Consider the following 26,130-nt stretch of genomic DNA (forward strand, 5'->3'; position numbering starts at 1 on the left):
GCATTAATATCCCGTTTGTCAGGACCTGTCAATTCCTAGGATTTTAGACCTCCATTTTTCAGGGCCAGTACCAATTGATTGTAATGTGCAAGCTCAGTTCTACATCTGTAGTAAGGGGGAAATTCTGGCTTTAAAAGGAAGAGGTGAAGTAGTTTTAGCTCAACTCTGTTAGAATAAGCACTCTGTTAGAATGTCGCCCTCTGGCACTTGCACAGTTGTCATTATTGCCATTTTGCCTTGTCCTAGCCAACCAGACATTCTCTAATACTCATATCTCTGTCTAGATATGGACCTTAATGGGATGGGAGCCTTGCCTAGCTCATATCATACTCTTTTCTTATTCTTGACTACATAGCCTGGGGATCTATAACTTGTTGGTACAGTGTCCAGACACTAGCACCCATCTTCTTCCTCTCAGGGCACTCTTTGATCCTGGCCTCTGTATGCCAACTGCCTTGCAAATGTTGTATTTTTTCTCTACTTTTCAGGATGTGCAGCTCAATCTCTGCCTTCTGGAGCCTGACCACTGCCACTACACATCTAATTTAGCCTCTGGCTCTCTGTCTGGACCATGTCTTCTGGTGATTCCAGAAATGAGGCAGAATGAGAGCTGTATCAAATTATGTGCAATAAAATATTAAATTTTATATGTTGATAAGGTGAGTCCATAAACACTGTGTTTCTACCATGAAGCAGTCATCATGCTAGATAGTAGTTTTCAGTGGATTCAATCTGTCAGTCCCTGGCTGCAGTTTGTCTTCCTTTCAATAAAAGTCTCAATCTTGCCTGCACTTCTGTTTAACTTTCATAGTACAGTTTCTTTAATCAAGTTGTAATTTCTTTATCTTCACTGATTGTTCCTAAAGAAAACAAGCTCCTTATCTGAGATCTAATTAATAAACTCATCATAATGATAACAATATGACTTAGACATTTAATCCTTATTTTGTAATTAACTTCTTTTTCAGTTTTAAGTTCATGTGTTATCATATTTGAATTATAACAAATTATCAGTCCTTGGCAAACTGTTATTATCACCTGCTATTAATCTTGTATTTACTTTGGATTCACACGACATTAATGGCTTCCATCATGTAGCCTTTGTTATACAGCTACTTTCATCCCTTTGAAGCACAACTTACAAAAGGTGCTCTTCATGGTCTTCTTTTCCTTCCCAGAGTCTCTTAGATGTTCTTACTTTCACTCTTCTTTCTTTTGTGAGTTTCATCCCATAGATTTGCAAATGACTAAGGAGATAGACCCACAGACATGATTTCTTTCCTTTTTCACCTTACTTTGCTCCCTTCCTTCATGCCTCGTTTCTATCATCATGCTCCACTTCTTTATCTTTATTCTGTAATTCCTCCCCTCGATGGTCCTGATTATAGATGATAGCTGAGACTCACCAGACCCTTGGCAGAAGCAAGGAGAACACAGTTCGGGTTGCGTTTTCGCTAACTCCCACAGGCCTGTCCCTCCAGATGTTCTCACTGCTCTCACTGCCCCTGCCCGCCCATGCCTCCATGACACACTTCACATGCTCTCCCTCCTCTGCCTCTGAGCGGCCTGTGGGAGTTACTGCTGCAGCTCTGTAACCTCTCAGTGTCATCATTCTCAGATTCTCACATGTGAACCCCAGCCTGGCTCCCTTGCAGCAGTAATTCACAAGTAGAAAGTCATTTGAATATGCAGTCACCTCATTTACTGGTATTATTCCTCAAGACCCTTTGCTTACCAAAAAAAAAAAAAAAAAAAAAAAAAAAAGACCCTTTGCTTACCAAGATGAAGAAGTTGGGGCACAGATAGATTAAAAGTCTTTGGAACAGTCACAAGGCATTTAAATGTTATGAGTTGAGCCTATGGCTAGATATCTTGACTTCTAAGAAATGTGGGACAAACTGGGTGTTAGGAATGTCTGTATCTATATGGTCTAGTTTATTCTCAGACAAAAATACTAATTTTTAAACATCCTAATTTACTATTACTAGGTTGGATTTAAAACTAGCATAAGGAATGTCATTTCAAGTTTATTTTATTTTTTTAATTTTTTAAAGTTAATTTGTTTTGAGAGACAGGGGGAGATAGAGAACACAAGCAGGGGAGGGACTGAGAGAAGGAGAGGCAGAGTCCCAAGCAGGCTCCATACCATCAGTGCAGAACCTGCTGTGGGGCTCGAACTCACGAACTGTGAGATCATGACCTAAGCCAAGATCAAGAGTCGGATGCTTAACTGGATGAGCCATCCAGGCACCACTGTCATTTCAATTTTAAATGAAAATATTTCAGGGTTTTTTTCTTTCTTTTTAGTACCAAAGGTTCAAACAGAAAGATCTTAGAATTTGTTTTTATACATTTGCTGGCTTGGATGTAGACTTTGAGGGAACTTATAGTTTAGTTTTACAATCCTTGTAAGAGTGTATTACTTGGAGAGGGTCTATTGTTTCTTTTCACCACAAGAAAAGTAAATCTATACCTTCAACTACAAATATTATTTCAGTCATTATAAACTAATTAGTGTTGTAAAGTACCTTAACTATTTACAAGTGTATCTCTAAAGAGCTCTGATAACTATCTCTCAACCTGATTTGTAATTCTTGTAAAAATATAGCTGTGTAATTCCTCCAGAATATAAAACATCAGAAAATATTCCTGCTGGCTTCATAGTCAAGATCTTTGTTTTTAAATTTTTTTTAACATTTATTCATTTTTGAGAGATAGAGAGAGACAGAGCATGAGTTGGGGAGGAGCAGAGAGAGAGGGAGACACAGAATCCAAAGGAGGCTCCAGGCTCTGAGCTGTAGGCACAGAGCCTGATGTGGGGCTCGAACCCACAAACTGTGAGATCATGACCTGAGCTGAAGTCTGATGCTTAACTGACTGAACCACCCAGGCGCCCCCACCCCCCCCCTTTTTTTTTTTAAGTTCATTAGTCTTGAGAGAGAGAGACAGAGAGACAGAGAGACAGAGAGCGAGAGAGAGAATCCCAAACAGGGTTCACACAGTCAGTGTGGACCCTGATTGTGGACTGGATCTTATGAACCGTGAGATCATGACCTGAACTGAAATCAAGAGTTGGAGGCTTAACTGACTGAGCCACCTAGATGCCCCCATAGTGAAGATCTTATTTCCAGAAATAGTGTTTATTCAGAATTAACCTTTTAGGCTGTATCTACTCAAAACCAAAACAACAGTCTGGATAATTAAAGGCTGAGTCAAACTAAAAATAAATGTCATGGTCCCAACCAACTAAATGACTCAAATTCAATCTGTTTGCTTAAGCTATTTCTAAATGATATGATTCATAATATGTCAAAATGCATGCAAAATAAGTTTTCAGTAAAGGTATATTTATTTTAAATGTTTTATACAGGATACTATGTAAGGCAGCAAACAATGATATATAAGCTATGTTCCAAATAAACAACACTTATGAGAACCTTGTATGTTCCTGATATTTTCCTAGTGCTCTGCATGATGGAGATCATGGTGGTCCCTGAGGGTAATAGTTCTACTTATAGGCATTTAATGCTTTTTTTGGGAAATAAGATGAAAATAAGAGGAAGAATGTATACATATAAAATATTAGTTTTAATTCAACTTCTCATAATATCTTAAAATGTTTGAATGATCTTAAGATTTTTAAAATTAATAATACATTCATATTGTGACATATTTATGACTCATATAGTTATATATTATTTTGAACTTCCCATTTGTTTTATATAGAGACAAATTTCTCACCTTTTAGAAGGGCTTTGCTTTTTGCAATAAAGTTCTATTTAGTAACTGAGAAATGGTATTTGAATTTAGAAAAAAAAACTTATAAAATGGACCCATGTGACTGGAAAGATTAATGAATCTTCAAAGAATGACTTCACAGAAATGAGTAAGTTCTATGACATTTTTAATGAATTTTTAATGTGAAGTTTACTCCTTAAAACTCCAAAATATGTAATTTTTTTTACCAAAAGTAAAAATCCCTAAAGATTAAGGTCCTCTAGTATAGCACAAATTTGTTTTACAGGTATGAATATTCTTTTGTTTTTTTGTTAGTGTATTTGCATGGGAGATGTTCTCTATATTCTTGTAGTGTGAAAACACTTTTTCTGAAGTTTCTTACAAAGCTTCACAACTTCTAGTGTGAAGCAGTATTTACCCTATAATTCATCTAGCTATTAGTTAATTTACAAAAGATCACTGAGAAGTATAATTTATAATTGAACAGGCTTTACAATAAATAGACACACATGTAGGATATATTGTTAAGATCTGAGGAGAAAGGAATAACAAAGGGAGATGCTGAAGAGGAGTAGGACGATATATAAAGAGAGACAGATTCTACAGAGAATTGCCCTATTTTATATACATAATTTTCAAAATCAAGTGAGATAATTTTTTTCCTTTCTTTTCTTTTTTTTTTTTTTGAAGTTTACTTATTTATTTTGAGAGAGAGAGAGCACAAGCAGGGGAGGGGCAGGGAGAGAGAGAATTCTAAGGCATGACAGAGGCTCCAACTCAGGAACCACAAGATCATGACCTGATCCCAAATCTGCATTCAGACGCTTAACTGACTGAGCAACCCAGGCACCCTAGGAGCATTTTCTGTAAGATATTTTTCTGTACCTGCTCATGTAATTCAAATTTAACACTATTTTACTTTTTTCCTACCCAAATACATTTGTTACTATATTTCTCTATCGGTTATATCTCCAAAAATAATGTTAATAAATGCAATAATTAGTCCTTCCTTTCACATATGTATGTAGATATGATATTAAAAACAAACAAAGCAGCAGTTTTGCGCCATTAGTCTGCTATTAACTATTAACCATTCAAACTAATGTGACTGAAAAGTTTATAAGCTATTAGAGTTTGAAAACTGAACTCTTAGCGATTCAAGGATCACTAAAGGAGTACATGAAAATCATAGTTTACCAATTTGAAGAATAGTATTCAATGACCTGATGTTTACTTTCTTTTCATAAAGTATATTTTGAATAAGATGATAAGGTGGAGAAGGGGAATTCATATAACTCCTCTCTTTCTAGTACTCTCTAGCCACTGAAAATTGAATATTACAGCTAAGTCTCTTATGCTTAACATTATACCAAAGTTTTAAGTGATTACTTGCCATGCAGTCAAACTGAGCCTCATGGACATTAATTTTGTGAATCACATTTTCCCTAGGCCACCTGGTCTTCTATCCCTTGTTCTCTTCTAGCCTTTATGACTATGTCAAATGATATCTCCTAAAAGACTTTCCTAATTCCTATGGTATATGCATATCTGTATTATAAAACTTAATGTATTTTACTGAATGCGCCTGCTTATGTATCTAAGTCTCTCCCATGTAGTATGGTAAATTCTTGAAGTGGTTATGGGGTGAGAGAATGAAAAAGAAAGCATACACCATATAATTAATATCTTAATCACTTTATTTTCTTTAGGACCTAAGAGAGTGTAGGTGTTTTATAAATATGTTTTCAGTAAGGGGAGATGGTTATTTCATGATCACCAACTGGTCTTTCTCCATTTTTTTGTTATATGTATATATATATATATATATATATATATTTTTTTTTTTAATTTACATTCAAGTTAGTTAGCATATAGTGCAACAATGATTTCTGGAGTAGATTCCTTAATTCCCATTACCCATTTAGCCCATCCCCCTCCCACAATCCCTCCAGTAACCCTCTGTTTGTTCTCCATATTTGAGTCTCTTATTTTTTTGTCCCCTCTCTGTTTTTATACTATTTTTGCTTCCCTTCCCTTATGTTCATATGCTTTGTATCTTAAAGTCCTCATATAAGTGAAGTCATATGATATTTGTCTTTATCTGACTAATTTCACTTAGTATAATGCCCTCTAGTTCCATCCATGTAGCCACAAATGGCAAGATTTCATTCTTTTTGATTGCCGGGTAATACTCCAGTGTGTGTGTGTGTGTGTGTGTGTGTGTGTGTGTGTGTGTGTGTGTATACCACATCTTCTTTATGCATTCATCAATTGATGGACATTTAGGCTCTTTCCATACTTTGGCTGTTGTTGATAGTGCTGCTAAAACGTTGGGGTGCATGTGTCCCTTCAAAATAGGCATACCTGTATCCCTTGGATAAATACCTAGTAGTGCAATTGCTGGGTCATAGGGTAGTTCTATTTTTAGTTTATTGAGGAGCCCCATAATGTTTTCCAGAGTGGCTCCACCAGTTTTCATTCCCATCAGCAGTGCAAAATTGATCCTCTTTCTCTGCATCCTCACCAACATCTGTTGTTACCTGATTTGTTAATTTTAATGGTGTTAATTCACACCATTCTGACTGGTGTGAGGTGGTATCTCATTGTGATTTTGATTTGTATTTCCCTGACGATGAGTCATGTTAAGCATTTTTCCATGTGTCGGTTGGCCATCTGGATGTCTTCTTTGGAGAAGTGTCTATTCATGTCTTTTGCCCATTTCTTCACTGGATTATTTGTTTTTTGGGTGTTGAGTTTGATAAGTTCTTTATAGATTTTGGTTACTAACCCTTTATCTAAAATGTGATTTGCAAATATCTTCTCCCCTTCTGTTGGTTACCTTTTAGTGTTCCTGATTTTTTCCTTTGCTGTGTAGAAGCTTTATATCATGATGAGGTCCCAATATTCATTTTTGCTTTTGTTTCCCTTGCTTGCAGAGACATGTTGAGTAACAACTTGCTATGGCCAAGGCTCAAGAGGTTTTTGCCTGCTTTCTCCTCAAGGATTTTGATGGCTTCCTGTCTATGTGTAGGTCTTTGATCCATTTTGAGTTTATTTTTGTGTATGGTGTAAGAAAGTGGTCCAGGTTCATTTTTCTGCATGTTGCTGTCCAGTTTTCCCAGCACCACTTGCTGAAGAGACTGTCTTTATTCCATTGGATATTCTTTCCTGTTTAATCAAAGATTAGTTGGCCATACATTTGTGGGTCCATTTCTGGGTTCTCTGTTCTGTTCCATTGATCTGAGTGTCTGTTTTTGTGCCACTACCATACTGTCTTGATGATTACAGCTTTGTAATACAGCTTGAAGTCCGGGATTGTGATGCCTCCTGCTTTGGTTTTCTTTTTCAAGATTTCTTTGGCTATTTGGGGTCTTTTCTGGTTCCATACAAATTTTAGCATTGTTTGTTCTGGCTCTGTGAAGAATGCTGGTATTATTTTGATAGGTATTGCATTAAATATGTAGATTGCTTTGGGTAGTACTGACATTTGAACAATATTTGTTCTTTCTATCCAGGAGCATGGAATATTTTTCCAATGTTTTGTGTCTTCTTCTATTTCTTCCATAAGCTTTCTATAGTTTTCAGTGTATAGATTTTTCATCTCTTTGGTTAGATTTATTCCTAGGTGTTTTATGGCTTTTGGTGAAATTGTAAATGGGATCGATTCCTGGATTTCTCTTTCTGTTGCTTCAATATTGGTGTATAGGAATACAACTGATTTCTGTGCATTGATTTTATATCCTGCAACTTTGCTGAATTCATGAATCAGTTCTAGAAGTTTTTTTGTGGAATCTTTTGGGTTTTCCATATAGAGTGTCATGTCATCTGCAATGGGTGAAAGTTTGACCTCCTCCTGGCTGAGTTGGATGCCTTTTATTTCTTTCTGTTGTCTGATTGCTGAAGCTAAGACTTCAAATACTATGTTGAATAACAATGGTGAGAGTGGACATCCCTGTCTTGTTCATGATTTTAGTGGGAAAGCTCCCAGTTTTTCCTCATTGAGGATATCAGTGTTGGATCTTTCATATATGGCTTTTATGATATTGAGGTATGATCCTTCTCTCCCTAATTTCTTAAGGGCTTTTATCAAGAAAGGATGCCATATTTTGTCAAATGCTTTCTCTGTATCTATTGAGAGGATCATGTGGTTCTTGTCCTTTCTTTTATTGATGTGATGAATCGCATTGATTGTTTTTGGAATATTGAACCAGCCCTGCATCCCAGGTATAAATCCCACTTGGTCGTGGTGAGTAATTTTTTAAATGTGTTGTCGGATCCGGTTGGCTAATATCTTGTTGAGAGTTTTTGCATCCATGTTCATCAGGGAAATTGGTCTATAATTCTCCTTTTTAGTGGGGTCTTTGTCTGGTTTTGGAATCAAGGTAGTGCTGGCTTCATAGAAAGAGTTTGGTTTATCAATTTTGGTAATTCTTTCAAAGAAGCAGCTTCTGGTTTCACTGATCCGTTCTACTGTTGTTTTGGTTTCGATAGCATTGATTTCTGCTCTAATCTTTATTATTTCCTGTCTTCTGCTGTTTTTTGGTTTTATTTGCTCTTCTTTTTCCATGTAGAGTTAGGTTGTGTATCTGAGACCTTTCTTCCTTCTTTAGAAAGGCCTGGATTGCTATCTACTTCCCTCTTAGGACCACCTTTGCTGTGTCCCAGAGGTCTTGGGCCGTGATGTTATCATTTTCATTGGTTTCCATGTACTTTTTAAGATCTCCTTTAACTTCTTGGTTAGCCCACTCATTCTTTAGTAGGATGTTCTTTAGTCTCCAAGTATTTTTTATCTTTCCAAATTGTTTCTTGTGGTTGATTTCGAGTTTCACAGTGTTGTGGTCTGAAAATATGCATGGCATGATCTCGATCTTTTTGTACTTGTTGAGGACTGATTTGTGTCCCAGTATGTGATCTGTTTTGGAGAACATTCCATGTGCACTGGAGAAGAATGTATATTCTGCTGCTTTAGGATGAAATGTTCTGAACATATCTGTTAAGTCCATTTGGTCCAGAGTGTCATTCAAAGCCATTGAGATTAGAGAAAAGGGGGGAAAAATGAAAAATTTGAAAAAATGAATACAATTAAATAAAATGAAATGATCGAAGTAAAGCAGAATTTGAAAAATTTACAAAAAAGTAAAAAATAGAGTAGAAAAAAGAAAAATATTTTTAATAAAAATTGAAAATAAAAATAATTTTTTCTCTTCCTATATTCAAGAAAAAGAAAAGAAACAAAAGAGAAAGAGAAAAAAAAGAAAATTGAATAGATGGACCAGTGAACAGACTTAAATACGATTAAATACATCTGTTTCCCCTAGAAGTCAAACTATGAAGCAATTTGTAGTCTGCAAACTAAGCAGTTGGAGAGACTTGGGGTGTTCCTGAGAAGCGAGGTTAGCCCAGGGTCTTAGTGTAATGGCTCCCTTCTCCACTAATGGCGTTGCTTAGCTTACTGGAGTGGATTGTTGTGGCGCTTGTAGGTGTGTATGTACATGCGCAGGGGGGGTGAATATGGCATCACCAAGCTACCCAGTCTCTAGTATCGAAACTTTATTCTCCCCAATCAGCAATTGCACACCCGTCCTTTGTCTCCAGCTTCCGTCCACTCCCCGCTTTTACACTGTCTGTGAACAAGCTGTCATGTCGCCAGGAGGCACCTTCCTCATGAGTTTTATCTCATATGCAGCTGTGTTTCCCAACCCCTCACTTCTGAGGGACTGTGGCTTTGGCCCACTCAGACCTTCTTGGGGAGGGGGGTCTCACCAAACGGTGGCTTGGTGCTGGCCGCACCCAGGAACGTTCGTGGGACCATGCTGCTACTGATGCCCAGAGACTGTGGCTGGGTGCCAGCCTACCCCAGAAAATGTTCACCGTGATCATGTAGCAACAGCATTTCAGGGATTGTGGAGAATCCCAACACACATCTGGCACGAGGCTTCACCCTTATCGACCTTGTTCCAGCACCAGCGAATGTGGTTGTTCTCTGGGGTCTGTTGGCACCTTTGCCTATGGGGGCAGGGTGCACAGCCTCTACCAAATGTCCTCCCAGCAGGGGAACCACCTCTCCACTGTGGCCCTTGGGCTCCTGAACCTCACTCTGCTCCTGGGGATTTGCCCTTCCCACCAGAGCATCACCAGGTATGAAGCTGTGGAGTTTCAGACTGTGCCCTCCCCCTGTTTACAGAGTCTTAATGGAATTTAAGCCCTCTCCTTTCTCCTTTCTCCTTTTTTAATTCAGTCCCTGTGGTTGTTTCCACTTTTCCACTTTCTCTCCAGTTGCTTTTGGAAGGGGGTGCTTTTCTCATACTCTACCCCCACCATGTCTCTGTCCTCTCTCTGCAAACAAAAACAGCTCCCTGCCCTCTGTGGCTTCTCTCTCCCCAGTTCTGTGCCATGTATCTGCTGCGTTCTGCGGTTCAGGTTGTGCATATTGTTGTGTTAATCCTCAAATCACTTTTCTAGGTGTGCAGGATGGTTTAGTGTTGATCTGGCTGTATTTCATGGATGTGAGACACACAAAAAAAAAAAACTTCCATGCTGTTCTGCCATCTTGGCTCCTCTCCTGGTATTTCTCCATTTTATGGCCTATCTTTTAATAGTCTGTATTGTGATAACTAATATTTTATCTAATGCATAAATATTCTTACTTTCATCTTTTGTAAAATTTATTCAAATTTTGTTGGTGATGTTGTGGTTATACTCTTCACAGGTCATTTATAGACCAGTGTGAGGACCATTGAATTTAAAAATCACTTTCATAGTCCAAAGATCTTTTCTAATACTGTTAATAATTTAACAAATGGGAGACTTTGATGATTAAGGAGATTTGCAAACAAAATATGGATTTCTCTACAACCTCATAATTACTCCCCTTCTCCTTAAAAAAAGTCTCTTCCTTAGAATCTTGGAATGTGGAAGACAGCCCTTCATATGTTTATCCACTGAAAGGTCTCTGATAATTTTCTTACTCTTTGGAGGCTTATGTTCTTAAATTGGAGTATTATTTGCATACCCTTTTTTTTTTTTTTTTTTTTTTTTTTTTTTTTTTTTTTTCTGAAATTTATTGACAAATTGGTTTCCATACAACACCCAGTGCTCATCCCAAAAGGTGCCCTCCTCAATACCCATCGCCCACCCTCTCCTCCCTCCCACCCCCCATCAACCCTCAGTTTGTTCTCAGTTTTTAACAGTCTCTTATGCTTTGGCTCTCTCCCATTCTAACCTCTTTTTTTTTTTTTTTTTCCTTCCCCTCCCCCATGGGTTCCTGTTAAGTTTCTCAGGATCCACATAAGAGTGAGACCATATGGTATCTGTCTTTCTCTGTATGGCTTATTTCACTTAGCATCACACTCTCCAGTTCCATCCACGGTGCTACAAAAGGCCATATTTCATTTTTTCTCATTGCCATGTAATATTCCATTGTGTATATAAACCACAATTTCTTTATCCATTCATCAGTTGATGGACATTTAGGCTCTTTCCATAATTTGGCTATTGTTGAGAGTGCTGCTATGAACATTGGGGTACAAGTGGCCCTATGCATCAGTGCTCCTGTATCCCTTGGATAAATTCCTAGCAGTGCTATTGCTGGGTCATAGGGTAGGTCTATTTTTAATTTTCTGAGGAACCTCCACACTGCTTTCCAGAGCGGCTGCACCAATTTGCATTCCCACCAACAGTGCAAGAGGGTTCCCGTTTCTCCACATCCTCGCCAGCATCTATAGTCTCCTGATTTGTTCATTTTGGCCACTCTGACTGGCGTGAGGTGATACCTGAGTGTGGTTTTGATTTGTATTTCCCTGATAAGGAGCGACGCTGAACATCTTTTCATGTGTCTGTTGGCCATCCGGATGTCTTCTTTAGAGAAGTGTCTATTCATGTTTTCTGCCCATTTCTTCACTGGGTTATTTGTTTTTCGGGTGTGGAGTTTGGTGAGCTCTTTATAGATTTTGGATACTAGCCCTTTGTCCGATATGTCATTTGCAAATATCTTTTCCCATTCCGTTGGTTGCCTTTTAGTTTTGTTGGTTGTTTCCTTTGCTGTGCAGAAGCTTTTTATCTTCATAAGGTCCCAGTAATTCACTTTTGCTTTTAATTCCCTTGCCTTTGGGGATGTGTCGAGTAAGAGATTGCTACGGCTGAGGTCAGAGAGGTCTTTTCCTGCTTTCTCCTCTAAGGTTTTGATGGTTTCCTGTCTCACATTTAGGTCCTTTATCCATTTTGAGTTTATTTTTGTGAATGGTGTGAGAAAGTGGTCTAGTTTCAACCTTCTGCATGTTGCTGTCCAGTTCTCCCAGCACCATTTGTTAAAGAGGCTGTCTTTTTTCCATTGGATGTTCTTTCCTGCTTTGTCAAAGATGAGTTGGCCATACGTTTGTGGGTCTAGTTCTGGGGTTTCTATTCTATTCCATTGGTCTATGTGTCTGTTTTGGTGCCAATACCATGCTGTCTTGATGATGACAGCTTTGTAGTAGAGGCTAAAGTCTGGGATTGTGATGCCTCCTGCTTTGGTCTTCTTCTTCAAAATTCCTTTGGCTATTCGGGGCCTTTTGTGGTTCCATATGAATTTTAGGATTGCTTGTTCTAGTTTTGAGAAGAATGCTGGTGCAATTTTGATTGGGATTGCATTGAATGTGTAGATAGCTTTGGGTAGTATTGACATTTTGACAATATTTATTTTTCCAATCCATGAGCAGGGAATGTCTTTCCATTTCTTTAAATCTTCTTCAATTTCCTTCAGAAGCTTTCTATAGTTTTCAGCATACAGATCCTTTACATCTTTGGTTAGATTTATTCCTAGGTATTTTATGCTTCTTGGTGCAATTGTGAATGGGATCAGTTTCTTTATTTGTCTTTCTGTTGCTTCATTGTTAGTGTATAAGAATGCAACTGATTTCTGTACATTGATTTTGTATCCTGCAACTTTGCTGAATTCCTGTATCAGTTCTAGCAGACTTTTGGTGGAGTCTATCGGATTTTCCATGTATAATATCATGTCATCTGCAAAAAGCGAAAGCTTGACTTCATCTTTGCCAATTTTGATGCCTTTGATTTCCTTTTGTTGTCTGATTGCTGATGCTAGAACTTCCAGCACTATGTTAAACAGCAGCGGTGAGAGTGGGCATCCTTGTCGTGTTCCTGATCTCAGGGAAAAAGCTTTCAGTTTTTCCCCGTTGAGGATGATGTTAGCTGTGGGCTTTTCATAAATGGCTTTTATGATCTTTAAGTATGTTCCTTCTATCCCGACTTTCTCAAGGGTTTTTATTAAGAAAGGGTGCTGGATTTTGTCAAAGGCCTTTTCTGCATCGATTGACAGGATCATATGGTTCTTCTCTCTTTTTTTGTTAATGTGATGTATCACGTTGATTGATTTGCGAATGTTGAACCAGCCCTGCATCCCAGGAATGAATCCCACTTGATCATGGTGAATAATTCTTTTTATATGCCGTTGAATTCGATTTGCTAGTATCTTATTGAGAATTTTTGCATCCATATTCATCAGGGATATTGGCCTGTAGTTCTCTTTTTTTACTGGGTCTCTGTCTGGTTTAGGAATCAAAGTAATACTGGCTTCATAGAATGAGTCTGGAAGTTTTCCTTCCCTTTCTATTTCTTGGAATAGCTTGAGAAGGATAGGTATTATCTCTGCTTTAAACGTCTGGTAGAACTCCCCTGGGAAGCCATCTGGTCCTGGACTCTTATTTGTTGGGAGATTTTTGATAACCGATTCAATTTCTTCGCTGGTTATGGGTCTGTTCAAGCTTTCTATTTCCTCCTGATTGAGTTTTGGAAGCGTGTGGGTGTTCAGGAATTCGTCCATTTCTTCCAGGTTGTCCAGTTTGTTGGCATATAAGTTTTTATAGTATTCCCTGATAATTGTTTGTATCTCTGAGGGATTGGTTGTAATAATTCCATTTTCATTCATGATTTTATCTATTTGGGTCATCTCCCTTTTCTTTTTGAGAAGCCTGGCTAGAGGTTTGTCAATTTTGTTTATTTTTTCAAAAAACCAACTCTTGGTTTCGTTGATCTGCTCTACAGTTTTTTTAGTTTCTATATTGTTTATTTCTGCTCTGATCTTTATTATTTCTCTTCTTCTGCTGGGCTTAGGCTGCCTTTGCTGTTCTGCTTCTAGTTCCTTTAGGTGTGCTGTTAGATTTTGTATTTGGGATTTTTCTTGTTTCTTGAGATAGGCCTGGATTGCAATGTATTTTCCTCTCAGGACTGCCTTTGCTGCGTCCCAAAGCGTTTGGATTGTTGTATTTTCATTTTCGTTTGTTTCCATATATTTTTTAATTTCTTCTCTAATTGCCTGGTTGACCCACTCATTCGTTAGTAGGGTGTTCTTTAACCTCCATGCTTTTGGAGGTTTTCCAGACTTTTTCCTGTGGTTGATTTCAAGCTTCATGGCATTGTGGTCTGAAAGTAAGCATGGTATAATTTCAATTCTTGTAAACTTATGAAGGGCTGTTTTGTGACCCAGTATATGATCTATCTTGGAGAATGTTCCATGTGCACTCGAGAAGAAAGTATATTCTGCTGCTTTGGGATGCAGAGTTCTAAATATATCTGTCAAGTCCATCTCATCCAATGTCTCATTCAGGGCCCTTGTTTCTTTATTGACCGTGTGTCTAGTTGATCTATCCATTTCTGTAAGTGGTGTATTAAAGTCCCCTGCAATTACCACATTCTTATCAATAAGGTTGCTTATGTTTATGAGTAATTGTTTTATATATTTGGGGGCTCCGGTATTCGGTGCATAGACATTGATAATTGTTAGCTCTTCCTGATGGATAGACCCTGTAACTATTATATAATGTCCTTCTTCATCTCTTGTTACAGCCTTTAATTTAAAGTCTAGTTTGTCTGATATAAGTATGGCTACTCCAGCTTTCTTTTGGCTTCCAGTCGCATGATAAATAGTTCTCCATCCCCTCACTCTCAATCTAAAGGTGTCCTCAGGTCTAAAATGAGTCTCTTGTAGACAGCAAATAGATGGGTCTTGTTTTTTTATCCATTCTGATACCCTATGTCTTTTGGTTGGCGCATTTAATCCATTTACATTCAGTGTTATTATAGAAAGATACGGGTTTAGAGTCATTGTGATGTCTGTATGTTTTATGCTTGTAGTGATGTCTCTGGGACTTTGTCTCACAGGGTCCCCCTTAGGATCTCTTGTAGGGCTGGTTTAGTGGTGACAAATTCCTTCAGTTTTTGTTTGTTTGGGAAGACCTTTATCTCTCCTTCTATTCTAAATGACAGACTTGCTGGATAAAGGATTCTTGGCTGCATATTTTTTCTGTCTAGCACCCTGAAAATCTCTTGCCAATTCTTTCTGGCCTGCCAAGTTTCAAAAGAGAGATCAGTCACGAGTCTTATAGGTCTCCCTTTATATGTGAGGGCACGTTTACCCCTTGCTGCTTTCAGAATTTTCTCTTTATCCTTGTATTTTGCCAGTTTCACTATGATATGTCGTGCAGAAGATCGATTCAAGTTACGTCTGAAGGGAGTTCTCTGTGCCTCTTGGATTTCAATGCCTTTTTCCTTCCCCAGTTCAGGGAAGTTCTCAGCTATGATTTCTTCAAGTACCCCTTCAGCACCTTTCCCTCTCTCTTCCTCCTCTGGGATACCAATTATGCGTATATTATTTCTTTTTAGTGTATCACTTAATTCTCTAATTTTCCCCTCATACTCCTGGATTTTTTTATCTCTCTTTTTCTCAGCTTCCTCTTTTTCCATAACTTTATCTTCTAGTTCACCTATTCTCTCCTCTGCCTCTTCAAGCCGAGCTGTGGTGGTTTCCATTTTGTTATGCATTTCGTTTAAAGCGTTTTTCAGCTCCTCGTGACTGTTCCTTAGTCCCTTGATCTCTGTAGCAAGAGATTCTCTGCTGTCCTGTATACTGTTTTCAAGCCCAGCGATTAATTTTATGACTATTATTCTAAATTCACTTTCTGTTATATTATTTAAATCCTTTTTGATCAGCTCATTAGCTGTTGTTATTTCCTGGAGATTCTTCTGAGGGGAGTTCTTCCGCTTGGTCATTTTGGATAGTCCCTGGCGTGGTGAGGACCTGCAGGGCACTTCCCCTGTGCTGTGGTGTGTAACTGGAGTTGGTGGGCAGGGCCGCAGTCAGACCTGATGTCTGCCCCCAACCCACCGCTGGGGCCACAGTCAGACTGGTGTGTGCCTTCTCTTCCCCTCTCCTAGGGGCGGGATTCACTGTGGGGTGGTGTGGCTCGTCTGGGCTACTTGCACCCTGCCAGGCTTGTGATGCTGGGGATCTGGCGTATTAGCTGGGGTGGGTAGGCAAGGTGCTCGGGGGCAGGAGGGGCAGGCTTAGATCGCTTCTCCTTAGGTGATCCACTTCAGGAGGGGCCCTGTGGCAGCGGGAGGGAGTCAGATCCGCTGCCGGAGGTTTGGCTCCGCAGAAGCGCAGAGTTGGGTGTTTGCGCGGAGCGAGCAAGTTCCCTGGCAGGAACCGGTTCCCTTTGGGATTTCGGCTGGGGGATGGGCGGGGGAAATGGCGCTGGCGAGCGCCTTTGTTCCCCACCAAACTGAGCTCTGTTGTCAGGGGGCTCAGCAGCTCTCCCTCTGGTTGTCCTCCAGCCTTCCCGCTTTCCAAGCAGAGCTGTTAATTTCTGACCTCCCAGACGCTAAGTCGCGCTTGCTGTCGGAACACAGTCCGCCCGGCCCCTCCGCTTTTGCAAGCCCGACTCGGGGGCTCTGCTTGGCCGGCGAGCCGCCCCTCCGCCCCGGCTCCCTCCCGCCAGTCCGTGGAGCGCGCACCGCCTCGCCGCCCTTCCTACCCTCTTCCGTGGGCCTCTCGTCTGCGTTTGGCTCCGGCGACTCTGTTCTGCTAATCCTCTGGCGGTTTTCTGGGTTATTTAGGCAGGTGTAGATGGAATCTAAGTGATCAGCAGGACGTGCGGTGAGCCCAGCGTCCTCCTAAGCCGCCATCTTGCCGCCTCTCTGCATACCCTTTTTTAAAATTCACATTCTCAACCTAGTAAGCTCCTAAAAATGATACGGAAAGTTGATATGAATGAAAAAAAATGAAAATCTGTTTTCTCCCCACAGCATGAGAGTGTGAGGGTGGAGGATAGCATATTAGACTTTATTAGGGAGAGTATATGCCATATAGCCCTGTGTTTTAGCTAAGGTGCCACTTTGAGAGGGTGTATTTAAACTCAATCCCCATGTCTGGAAATGTTGAGCATAATTGCAATCTGACACTCAATGAAGTAAATTTTTTTTAGAGTAAATGTTTTCTTGCCTAAAGAAAGCCCCTTTTATTTAAGGGGACCCAGGCTCCTGCTGATGAAGAGTTCTAGATCCTCCTCTCTGGAAGTGATAGGCATTCTCCTGTTTTTGTGCTTTTATTTGTCCGCAGGATCCTATGATTCTCAAGTTGGGAATGCAATCAGTCCCTGGAATTTTCACCATCCTAACACTCACTTGGTCATAGGTAAATTGATTACTGTAGCTCAGTTGCTCTGTGAACAAAGCTCTCTGTCTCTTTTGATTTTCAGTCCTCACTCTTCATCTGTCATGCATCATATATTGTTTTTTTCTGCACCATTACCCACAGTGACAGACTAGACCAGACTTTGTCATTGACTGCAGACTTCATTGCAGCCCCTCCAGAATTGAAAACATATTGCTGATTATTATGTTTAAAGTTCCTAACCTGTATGCAATCTGTTTAGGGTAAGAAGATTTTGATGTTAGCTTTCTGGTTTTTTGAACCATGACAAAACTTAAATCTCTCAGGCTACTTGCAAGGAAAACCAGATCTTGACCATGTAAAACTAAGGAAAGGCAGGAGAAAAAGAAATATAAAGTAAAAAAGTTGAAGGCAGACTTTTATCCCAGGAATCAACTTGCAGAAATTGCCAAAAAGGATACAATTTAAAAATTAAACTTAGTTATCATCCCATCTCATTTCAAAGGATTTGAGTCAAAGAGTAAATAACTATTTTTTTCTGTTTTAGAAATAAAAGGTAGAAATATGAAATGAGGTATTTTTTAAATCACCATGCCAAAATTAATTTGTTTAAATGTATTTTCACCTTCAAAGTAGATGCTGTAGGGTGCTATAAGCTTAATCACACAGTCTGATCCTTTACATTGCTTTTTAGATTCCATTGGATACTTTGTAGGATAGCTCCAGTTGATGGCAATTACTAGTCTTTTGTGGATTGTTATATTTTTTTAAATGACCTAAGGTCCTTTGGTTACATATTTCATCAGTAGGGGGCATATATAAGCTGGATAATATACAGTTTTTATTCTAGACTGTCACTTAAAAACAATACAACTGATTTTTGTGTGTAGGTTACTGATAAAAATTGGTTCTAAGATAATGCCAGAAAAAAAGTGCCAATAATTCATTTGTACATATACCTTCTTGTGTTTTATATTTTATTTTCAAATAGTTTAAAGACGCCATAGATTCCAAATCTATTGAAAGATAACCCACTAGGTATCACATTACTTCTCCTTTCTTCTCCCTTTGTAACTAGCCACTCTTTCAGGGTCTTTATAGCAGTTGAATGTGAAGAGCTTCCAGGTTTTCTTCTAATTCCATGCCTCAGTTTGTATGGAAGACAGTGCCACTTTTTTTCACAGTAGAACTACTAGCTTTACCTTTTCATATTCAAAGGGAAATTATTTATTTCCCCTCCCATTGATTGTAAATTTCAAACTATCATATTGTTCCAGTTCCCTTATTATCAATGTTATCATCATTTCTACTTGTCAATCTTGCATTTTTCTTCTTTGCAATTGCAAATGGGAATCTTCATATTTCTTCTTTGCTGTTCACATTATCAAATTATATCTGCTTCATATTCAGCAAATCAACATGACTGTTGCTCCATACTCATTCTTCTAAGTTACATGAGTTCATATGCCGCTTTACTTTGATAATTAATTTGCTTTAGCAGGTCCATGTTTAGCTGCAGGCTTCATTGGTTGCGGTCAGGAATTGGATCTCAACTACTCTTTGTAACTATCTTTTGTGATTAATAAAGTACCAAGCACCGTGGCACTATGGGAATGAATATGATTCAATATGTAAAACAATTCTTAGGGACCATGATAATGATATTTGTTTATATGTCAAATAAAGCAATCATAATATGACCCCTGATAGCCCAATGATATTTTAATAGGGCTTTTCAGTGAACAATCTGAAACATTTTAGATGTTTGTCATCTCATCTGTTGACCTTTCCAGACTCTTTTGAACTTTCCAGCCATCTGCCCTCTTCACCCACATCTGTGGTTTGAAGGTATAAGCAGAAGGAAAGATGCTAGGAGGAGTCAGTCCTAAACTGACTTCAGGGTCTTCCAGAAGCATATCACTATTCATGTCAATATTCCTTTGTGAAATACACAGTGAACTTGTTGAATATATCATCATGGATTGTGTGAAATGGACAATAGACAGAGATGTCAGACATAGCTTTAAAATTATTGGTAGCAAAATATGTCATATCATTAGCTCTGTGATTATCTATGCTTATGGTTTGTCTGTGTACTCAATTCAAAATGTTCAAATTGTGGAAGAGAGTGTGACTCCCTGATGTAGTATGATATAAATCAATACTGAGGAAAAAAAATTACTTTCAAACGGAAAGGATCTTTAGAATAAAAGCATAACATACTTTGTTGCCTTATTGACAAATATTATAATGAATTTAACTTACTTCCCAAAGTCTACAACCCAATTTTTATATTTAATAACTCTCATCTTCCATGATAAATACTGGATGAACCATCCAAAATCAATTCCAGATTGATTATTTTCATGAGACTGTAAAGTCTCTAAGGACGCAATCTAATCATGGCACCTTCCTCTTCACATTGCCTGGGTTTCATATAATTAATGTCAGTACAGGAAGGATTATAGATTCATTTAGAGCATGTGATGTGAAAATTTTTAGGGTGTTTTTAGCTTCAGGGTTATTGTCTTCCTGCATAACCTGTGATGCAATCTATGAAATTAATTTATAAAGTTATGCAATAAATTTTGTCGAGTTTAATTATTTTATTTTTTTTAAATATATGAAATTTATTGTCAAATTGGTTTTCATACAACACCCAGTGCTCAATACCCATCACCCACCCTCCCCTCCCTCCCACCCCCCATCAGCCCTCAGTTTGTTCTCAGTTTTTAAGAGTTTGAGTTTAATTATTTTCAACTTAAAAGTAATATAATACAAATAACAATTCAAATAGTCCTTATTCTTTTCCTTAACCCCTTATCAACATAAATGCATACATTATTTTCAAAGTTTCTGTGGGGTATGGGGTAGAAAAGTGTTACCTGGGAGAAATTATTTCCTTCCAATAAGATATAAATATGAAAACCAGGAATTTGGTTTTTTTATTTGTACTATTTCTATATATGGTTGCATTTGTGGGATAACATTTCATCAGCTGATGATTTTTAATTGAGTCTTCCCAAAAAGAGTATTGGACCCTAGAGAAATTCTTAGGGCTCTACTGCTCAACCTCATCATTTCTTTCTCTCTAGGTTCATATTGAAGTTAGCCCTTGGAGGTAAAAGTTGAACCCTCCTTCCCCTGAAAATAAACAAAGCTTGACACTGATGAATGCTTACAGTACTTTGTTCTAAGCTAGAACACTAGTTCAGTAACTTAAATAGAAGTTTAGTAGGGGAAGAATTGCATAGCCAAATATTACATTCTTTTTTTTTCACAGCTCCATAGATTTTATGACACATGATATATTAAAAAAACAAACCAATAACTTATTTGCTGAGGAGAATGTTAAAAAGAAATGCTATCACATAAAATGTACCAATTTTAAGATATTGCCTAATATCAGATGTATTATGCATAATGCATTAGGAAATTCTGCATTATATATTTGCTTCATAGAAATTTACATTCGGCTGTTGTAGATTAAAAGTTTTATCTACAGAATAGTGTTTGGGAATTACAATTCTAGAAAATAATATACAGACTTTTTCAAAGAACATACTTTACGATATTTTCTTTTTACTTCTGTTATAATCTTGTCTTTTACATTTTCACCATACAGTCTCCAATCTTTAGTTACAACCAAATAGACAAGTTCCCTGAACAAGCCACTGTTTTTCTTACCCTGGTGCCTTTTATATATTGCTTCTTCTGCATGGAATGAAATTTTATCCACTTCTTTTTGGTGAATTTTTATTCTTTCCTTAATATTATATTCATTTGGAGATCCATACTTGTCACTATATAAATTCATACTACTTTTCTTTTAATTCTTACTGTGCAGATAATAGCTCAGGTTCTAAATCTTACAATTTCTTCCATATTCTGTATACAGGTCTGATTGACTTTTCCTCTTTAGAATTTTTATAAAAATAGAAGCAGCCATCTTATTTTCTTACATAAGAGCAGAATTATTACTTTTAATAAAAATAAAACTTGGGGCACCTGGGTGGCTCAGTCGGTTAAGCCGCAGACTTCGGCTCAGGCCATGATCTCACGGTCAGTGAGTTTGAGCCCCGCGTCGGGCTCTGTGCTGACAGCTCAGAGCCTGGAGCCCGTTTCAGATTCTGTGTTTCCCTCTCTCTCTGCCCCTCCCCTGTTCATGCTCTGTCTCTCTCTGTCTCAAAAATAAATAAACGTTAAAAAATTTTTTTTAGAAAATAAATAAAACTTGTGCAACAGGAATATTCTCGTATTTAACGTAGGCATGGTCCATGATGGTCCTCAGTGATTGTGGGCCAAGCATCAGCCACTAGAATATAGAATATTCTTATATAAAACATAAGAAAAGGAAATTGATTCCACTTGTGAGTTAGTAAATAGATATAGTTCCTGACCTCAGTTTTGTGTGTGTGTGTGTGTGTGTGTGTGTGTGTGTGTGGTGTATTTATGCTTCTAATTGTTGGCTGCCATTCAAAATGAATGTTGTTTAGTTTGAGTATGTTATACAATTCACCCCACCAATTAAATCACTCTTAAGGGAAGAAAGAATGGTGTAGTCGGTTATTTGCTGCAATAAAGACATCTATGAAAATCTGGGATGGCCTGTCACTATCACAGTCTTGGTTGTTATCACAAACAGATAAGGAATGAAGAAGATATCAAAGAGATAAGGAACAAAAGTTGGGACAAACAAAAAATCTCTATTTTTATATTTTACTGAGATTTGTTTTTTGTTATCTCTCGAGCTGGAAATAATGACAATTTCCCTCATTGAAGAAGCCTATTTACTAAAGGCTAGCAGCATAGGATAGATTTGCTAATCTGGATATTCTACATGGCCAAGGTTAAACTTTTAATTTTTTTTTAACATTTATTTATTTTTGAGACAGAGAGAGACAGAGCATGAACGGGGGAGGGGCAGAGAGAGAGGGAGACACAGAATCGGAAGCAGGCTCCAGGCTCTGAGCCATCAGCCCAGAGCCTGATGCGGGGCTTGAACTCACGGACCGTGAGATCGTGACCTGAGCTGAAGTCGGACGCTCAACCGACTGAGCCACCCAGGCTCCCCAAGGTTAAACTTTTATACACAGAGGTTACAGTATGACAAATAAATAGGCTTTGAGGAGTATTACAAAAACTACTTAAATCTCTTCCCTTGAGAAGCATTTATTGCCCTTGTATCTTGAGGTTTCCTGTTGCTTCCTCATCTACCCATTTATTTCTTTCTGCCTGTAACACCATACTTTTATATCCTGGTATGTATTGCTTTTTCTCCTTCTAGACTGAATTCTTTTAGAATGGAAGCTAACTATGCCTTATTCAATTTTGTGTCCCTTTTACATAGTAATCAGGTTAGTAACACTGAGAAATTGCTAAAAAAAAGTTCAGTGAATGAATGGAATACATATGTGGAATAAGAGAAAAAGGATAGTATCAGAAGGTGGAATTAGATAGTGGTTATGAGTCTATAGCTTTTACAGTTAGATAGATTCTTGAGTTCACTTGCCAGGACTATGACTGAGAACATATATTTAAACCTTTACAGAACTTAGCCTTTTTCATCTTTAAGGCAAGAAAAATATCTCCTTCATAGTTTTTATGAAGGTATAGATAAATGTCAGGTACATAAATACCTTTTCAGTACCTGGCACATGGGAAAATTTCCACTGTGCTATTGTTATCATATTAACAAGAACTGGTACTTTGGTGAGAACTGATTGTGTGCAGAAGAGCAGAAAATACTTTTTTTTGAAATTTCATTTGGTCATGAGACTTACCTCTACCCTCTGCTACTGTACTCCAAATCCCCTAGCCTAGAGATGACAAGCTCTTGTTCCAAGCTTATATTTCTCCCTTTATTTATTTGTCTTTATTTTTCATTTCTAGTCTTGGTGGAAGAGTCTCACTGAAGGCATGGAAATTGTGCTGGGCGTAATTTGATGTAATTCAGAGGTGGTCCTTCGTAGTAGTACTCCAGTCTGATTCTGTTTACATATTATATGCTTAATGGCATATGATCATACTGAAATGAATGAATAATTCACGCCCCTCTAACTTTATTATTGACAAGTAATCTTGTTACTGGCTTCACATTTATTATTTTCAAACTCAATTCCCATCTCTTTGTAAATCGTTGTTGGCTTTAATAAAATTAATGTTCAAAAAAAGATTTTCTGAGCACAGTGGCCAAGTTGCACAACACTCGGGGATACCATTCATATTGTACTCTGTGTCATGGAGTCTATGAGAATTACAGCCTTTGTTGCACAATTCCATTCACATAGAATGCAACTTGAATGGTATCCCATGGACTTGGGCCTCTGGGCACTGATATCAATTATCACTGCAAGCTACAAAAACAAAGTAGCCTGACTATTATTGTTATTAGTTTTCCTAATAGTGTTGCACTCTCTCCATTTGACAGTGGAATTTAGGGAAAATTTCTCTCATTTGTAACTTTATTTAATAACTAACATGTATTTTCCATAATTAGAACATCATTTAGCAATTTCATGAGTTGGAATACTTTGATAGATAATATAACTGTAAAGAATAAACACGAAATGGTGATGTGAAGGCTTCATTTTATTTCCTAGAAATTATGGCCACATATCATTGTTATGCATATAAGTCACTGAATCTATTTTTATTTTTAATAAAAGCTAGATATATTCAAAGATTATACATATTTTAGTGACTGTAATAAGTTAAAACCATTGTGGATAAACTAAGTTTTTTTAAGTGAATTTTATTTTAGAAAAGGGCCATAGAACTTCATTTCAAATTTTTGTTCATATTTTAGGTTTTAAAATAATGCATAATTTTAATTTAAAAATAAAAAGTTATATAAAATTTACTTGGAAGGATAAAATATTGATTAGATTAAATATGTTAAGTTTTACAGAAAAGATAACTTATAATTTGGAATTTCCAGTTCTAAATAACGAATATCAGAGAAATATTTTGAAATTCACACTGCAGAATTATTAAGGTTGCTATCACTTTTTTCCACATACCTATAAAATAGTTGTAGCATCATGTCAGGAGGTATTGTTTTATGTACCTGACTTGCAACTCTGACTAAGGATAAAAGATTGTAAATGTAACTTATTCTTTTTATTTTTAATGTTTCTTATTTTATTTTTGAGAGAGAGAGAGAGGGAACAAGGGGGGAGGGGCAGAGGGAGACAGGGACAGAGGATCTGAAGTGGGCTCCACACTGACAGTAGAAAGCCAGACATGGGGCTCACAAACTGTGAGATCATGAGCTGAGCTCAAGTCAGACACTCACCCGATAGAGCCACTGAGGAACCCAAATGTAACTTATTAAGAAATGCAGTAGTAGATGAGGCCAGCTGTTTCCCTAGAAAATGCCAGTATAGGCTCAGTTCTACCACCACTTCCCCACCAATGTCACCATCAATATATCACTGTCAGTATAACTAGAGGACTGTAAGTTCAAGTGTTTAGTTTTTTACAGAAGAATGCTTATAGTAAAAGCTGTTTCCCTTATTTTCCTATGGGGAGGAAGGAAGGGAGTGATCTGCTCTTTAATTGGCCTGTGATGAGGCCTCTTAGAAGATCACTGAAAGATTAAAGAGATTCTCAAGAAGAGATTAGCATTTTATTCCCCAAACATCCAGTGGCACTGTTGCTGAGCTACAGAACCCACAGGGCCAAAATGGTGCTGTGTGTTACTGAAAGGGAGTTGGAAAGAATGCTTTTGGGAGAGTATTCTGGGTGTCTAGAGATGTGGCATCCCTGCTATGGGGAAGATGAGAAGGGAGCATAATATGTGTCCCTGGAAATTTTGGGGTGTCTTCAAAATGAGATACTTGTTCTTGAATCAGGCCTAGAGATTTCTACTCTAGAGATTCTACTAGATATCTACTAGATATCTACTCTAGATAGATTCTACTCTAGAGAATCTATAGATCAGGATAGCAGTTGCCCACATTAGCCATTAGCAGGGGTGAAAGAACAGTGTCATGGGGATGCCTGAGAAGAAACCATCTCTACTATAAGCAAGTTGTCTATAGTCTCAGAGGTTTCAAAAGAGAACTCTAGCATTTTTCAAGGTGCCACATGAAAGAGCACAAAGGTTAGTGATGTTACTATGTATTCAGGGAGTTGGTAGTAGGTGACAGCAGAACTAAAGAGACCTGGTGGTCAGTGACAGAAGGCATGCAAGAAGAAAACTAGTTTTGTGTGTGTGTGTGTGTGTGTGTGTGTGTGTGTGTGTGTGTGTTCTCTTTGGGACTGTCTATATGTAAGATCATGCCATTTGTGAATAGAGATAGATTTATTTCTTCCTTTTTAATCTGGATGCTTTTTATTTATTTATTTTGTCTTGCCTGGTTGTCCAGGTTAAAATTTTTAGCATAGTGTTAAATAGCAATAGTAACAGTGGGCATCCTTGTCTTCTTCCTGTTCTTAGGGGAAAAGCTTTCAGTTTTTCACCATTGAGTATGATATTAACTATGACATCTTCACAGATGCCTTTTATCACGTTGACAAAGTTCCCTTTTATTCTAATTTTGAGGGTTTTTTTTAATCATGAGAAGGTGTTAGATTTTGTCAAATGATTTTTTTTATTCTCCATTGAAATAGTCATTTGGTTTTCTCCCCCCCTTTCTTCTGTTAATGTGGTATATTACGTTCTTATATTGAGCCACTCTTGTGTTCCTGGGATAAATCTCACTTGGTCACAGTGTGTAATACTTTTAATATTCGGTTGGACTCAGTTTGCCACTATTTTGTTGATAACTTTCACAACAATGTTTAGAAGGAATATTTGTAGTTTTCTTGTGGTGTTTTTTTCTGATTTTGATATCAGGACAATACTGGCCTCACAGGATGAATTAGGAACGTTCCTTATATTTTTTTTGAATAATTTGAGAAGGATTGATATTAATTATTTAAATGTTTGGTAAAATTCA

Source organism: Prionailurus viverrinus, chromosome B1 (genome assembly GCF_022837055.1).
Source record: "Prionailurus viverrinus isolate Anna chromosome B1, UM_Priviv_1.0, whole genome shotgun sequence".
Lineage (NCBI taxonomy): Eukaryota > Metazoa > Chordata > Mammalia > Carnivora > Felidae > Prionailurus > Prionailurus viverrinus.